This window comes from Quercus lobata, chromosome 10, assembly GCF_001633185.2.
Source record: "Quercus lobata isolate SW786 chromosome 10, ValleyOak3.0 Primary Assembly, whole genome shotgun sequence".
In the NCBI taxonomy this organism is placed as follows: domain Eukaryota; kingdom Viridiplantae; phylum Streptophyta; class Magnoliopsida; order Fagales; family Fagaceae; genus Quercus; species Quercus lobata.
Genome location: NC_044913.1, coordinates 47,147,505 through 47,152,053, shown reverse-complemented (window position 1 = coordinate 47,152,053; position 4,549 = coordinate 47,147,505). Strand labels below are relative to the sequence as shown.

Sequence of the window (4,549 nt, the reverse complement as noted above, 5' to 3'; positions counted from 1 at the left end):
ATAAAAACACTTTTAGCGACGAAATAATTTCGTCGCTAACTGTTTTAATGATTTCGTCGCTAACTGTTTTTCTCATTAAAAATACTATTCAGCGATGAAACTATTTCGTTGCTACATGTACCTTATTTTATTAGATAATTTTTAGCAACGAAATATTTTCGTTACTAAAACTATTTTTAAGAATATTCAAGAACTTATAGCGACGAATATTTTCGTCGTTAAAACTATTATCTAAAAAATTCAACTATATTTAGCGACAAAAATTTTTGTCGCTGAAAGTGTTTTTTATAAATTCAATTTCGTCGATGAAAAATTCAGGTAGTTATCTGTTTTCATTTTTTTCCTGTATGTAACTTGTCATTACATTATTAACTCACATTTGAATAACACATTTATGTCAACTACACATTTATAAGAAAATGATCCATACATTCCAAATGTAAAAATAAAACAAGTATTCTATTCAATCCATCCATACAAATTGTTTCCAACACATACAATAATACAAGATGTTTTATAACATACAATAACATAAAATACTAAGGGCTAAAAGAAGATGTCCTCAAACGTCTTCAAGTAGTGTCAAAAGAAAATGCCCTAACAGTCACCAATAAGAAATCTGCATAAATGTAAAAACAATACTACATTAAAATTGTAAAGTAAAAACATTAACTATGTTATAAAAAACATCTCTATTGAATATTAGTATGTGTATATATATATATGTTCATCCAAGATACAAACTTCAGACCCAATTTGGCTGTCAACCTAACATTGCATAATTCAATTACCACATATTTGCTAGAACTAAATCATTTACTCTATAATTCAATCAAAGTAATCAACAACAACCCAATTTGGACATTAATGCATAGAGCCATAGACTACAAAGACAAATAGAAAATAGTCCCAATTATCAAATCTAACACAATTCAAGAACTTAAACTAAATTTCCGCATAAACATCAATACAAAGCAAAATTCAAGCTTTATCACAATGACCCATCAAATCTAAGTCAATCAAAATGACACAAAAGCAACAAATTTCAGATTTAAAACAGAATCAATTGCCACCAAAAAAAAAAAAAAAAAAAAAGGTGATCCAAAGGACCATAACACAACCAAAGCATTTTAATACACTACTGCAAAGATTAAATCAAATCATTATTAAAATTAGCTAAGTAAAACACATGTTGAGGAAAACGTAGGAATTTACAAGCCAACCCACTCAACAAAGGTTTCAAGTAAATTCCACAAAATTCCAACATACTCGTCATACTTTCAGATTCACTACATAACAAGTCAGCCCTTTTGTAAAAATTTTTTGGTCCATGAAAAGTTATCTAATTAACTTGAAATTAAATAGGGATAAGCTCTTATATGTGTAGTATGTACCATAAAAAATTCAGCACAAAATAATTTTTCTATAATTTATTAAAAATCACGTATTGTAGCTAACTCAAATTTCCCCTTGATAGATTTAGGTTCCCAAAAGAAAATTGCTATAGTTTTAAGACTAGCCCAAATGCTTTGAGGCTTTATTCACATTAGAACTACATGTTAAAGAATATTAAAAACATGGAATGAAACCCTTTATCTCATATAAACAAATACCACAACAACAAATCAAGAAACCAAAACTCATAAATCATAGAGGCAAATAATCAAGGAAAATTACCTTGGGATCATGTTAGGAGAAGGCAAAAGTTTTGTAGGGCAGGTTGATAGCCGAATATCCCATTGCAAGAAACCAAAAGGCCAAGAGAAAGAAGAGACACTACAAGGCACTTAAACTTTCATGGTTAACACTTAATTACCCATTTGTTTTAAAACAAGTTTTTAGCACCCAAACCATCAAAGTATCACATACACTCACCTCTAGAGCAAAATAATTTAAACAAAATTTCAGATTTTACAAACTACACACACACACACATATATATATATCACATAGTCCAACTTCAAATTAAATAATCAACAACAAACAATTAAACCCAATTTCATAACTCATTGAGGTAATATATCAAACACTTTATGTGCAAAAAGTAAAATCTCAACGCACTTAAACTTTTATGATTAACACTTCATTACCCATTTGTCTTAAAACAGGTTCATAGCACCCAAACCATCAAATTATCATATACTCACCTCACCACACTAGCAAGACCTCCAAATGCTTCAAGTATTGAAAAAAAAAAAAAGTAATCAACAAATATAACTCAATCAAAACCTAAGGCCCAAAAGCCTAACTTTACCATCCTAAGACGAACACCCCTACCCAAACGGGAACCAAGCAAGCATACAAGAAACTTATAGGCTTTAACACAACCAAAACCTTTTATTTCCCTACCACAAACAATGTGCATTTACCAACATAATACAAAGCATGTTATTACCAAACCATGATAAAATTAGCCAAAGTAAAACACTTGTCAAAGAAAGCACATATGAACTTATAGAACACACAACAAAAGTTTGTAGTAAATTCCTTATAGTCTCAACATTCTAATCATACTTTCTGATTAAATTTGCAACAGGTCAACTCTTTTAAAAAAAATTTGGTCCACATAGTTTATCCAAAAAGCTTGAAATTAAATAGGGAGAAGCTCTTATATGTCTAATATGTACCATCAAAAATTCATTTTAAAATAAGTTTTCTATAATTTATTAAAAATCATGTAGTGCATCTAACTCAAATCTGTATAAAGTCACAAAAGAAAAATACTATAATTTTAACCCTATGCGAGAAGCTTTGAGACTTGATTAAACCTTAAAGCTACATATTTTAGTACATATAAAAAACTAAGATTACAACCCATAACCTCATATAACAATCATCACAATATAAGTCAAGAAATTCAATATCATAACTTATATAGACAATTTATCAAACACTTCGTAAGCAAAAGACACATGCTCATATTACTTGCACAAATTTATAGTTAACACCACAATCACAACCACAAATGCCAAAGACATTTCAAAATGCAAGGAAACATTTTTTCTAAAATTAACCCAATCTCCCATATAAATCAAAAACCCAAATGATTTCTCAAGAAACCCAACTCACATGGTTGCCAAACAACAAAATCTATTTCATAAATCATATAGGCAATTTGTCAAACACTTGGTAAGCAAAAGACACATGCTAATATTACTTGCACAAATTTATATTTAACACCACAATCACAACCACATATGCCAAAGACATTTCAAAATGTAAGGAAAGCCTTTTTCTAAAATTAACACAATCTCCCATATAAATCAAAAACCCAAATGATTTCTCAAGAGCCCCAACTCACATGGTTGCCAAACAACAAAATTCATTTCGAAACTCATATAGGCAATTTGTCAAACACTTGGTAAGCAAAAGGCACATGCTCATATTACTTGCACAAATTTATATTTTACACCACAATCACAACCACATATGCCAAAGACATTTCAAAATGTAAGGAAACCATTTTTCTAAAATTAACCCAATCTCCCATATAAGTCAAAAACCGAAATGATTTCTTAAGAAACCCAACTCAAATAGTTGCTAAACAACAAAATCCATTTTACTCCATTAAATTAAAAACCTCCAATAAGATTTTAAATGTACCAACAAACATAACAAACTACTTCTAAAACAAAACCCACAACATAAAGAGCAATCCTAACAATATAGGATAAAAGGCCAAAGATATTAGAAGGTGGGTCATGGTGATTTTACCTTAGATTCATGATAGGAGAAGTCAAACCATGGATAAGAGTTTGATGACTAAAAATCTAGTAGAACCTAACCAAGAGACCAAGAGGGAGGAGAGATTTGGTAGAGAGAGAGATAGAGGGATGTGTGTATTTGTGTTTGTATTTGAGTTTGTGTTTGTGTTAGGGTGTGAGTGATAATGAGAGAGGGAGGGCTGGAAATTTTTTAAGTGAGTGGGTGGGAGAAATGAAATTTTATACGGGAAAGGAAATTTTTTTTGCTAAAATTTAACCCATTTAAGTTGTACTCTTTAGCGATGAATATAATTTCATCACTATAACATACTTTTGGCTGGATTTTGTTACAATTTTTAGCGATGAATATAATTTCATCACTATAACATACTTTTGGCTGGATTTTGTTACAATTTTTAGTGATGAATATAATTTCGTCACTATAGCATACTTTTAACCGGATTTTGTTATGATTTTTAGTAACGAAATTCAGATTTCATCGCTATAGCACACTTTTAGTGACGAATTATGATTTCGTCACCAAAACTATGAAATGAAAAACCTATTTTGTGTGAATATTTTTAACGAAGATAGTTTTTTGTCACTAATGCTCCCTTTTAGCGATGAAATAATTTTCGTCACTAATACTATTCATAGCAACACCTATAGTGATGAAATCTTTCGTCACTAAAAATTTCAACTTTTAGTGACGAAATATTTTGTCGCTGTAGATTAATTAAGTTCCCACCAACTTTTAGTGACGAAATATTTTGTCGCTGTAGATTAATTAAGTTCCCACCACAATTTCCCCCTTTGGCACTCATATTTTAGATCATTAATAGTGA

General features: G+C 30.1%; 1 long non-coding RNA gene across 1 annotated transcript; it reads right to left on the bottom strand.

Moving 5' to 3' along the window:
* Positions 1–432: 432 nt before the first annotated feature.
* LOC115965985 lies at positions 433–3,899 on the bottom strand. Its single transcript, XR_004086243.1, has 3 exons — positions 3,715–3,899; positions 1,678–1,776; positions 433–619 (listed from the first exon to the last, which is right to left on the bottom strand). It is a non-coding gene; the product is annotated as an uncharacterized LOC115965985 (long non-coding RNA).
* Between the last annotated feature and the right edge of the window lie 650 nt (positions 3,900–4,549).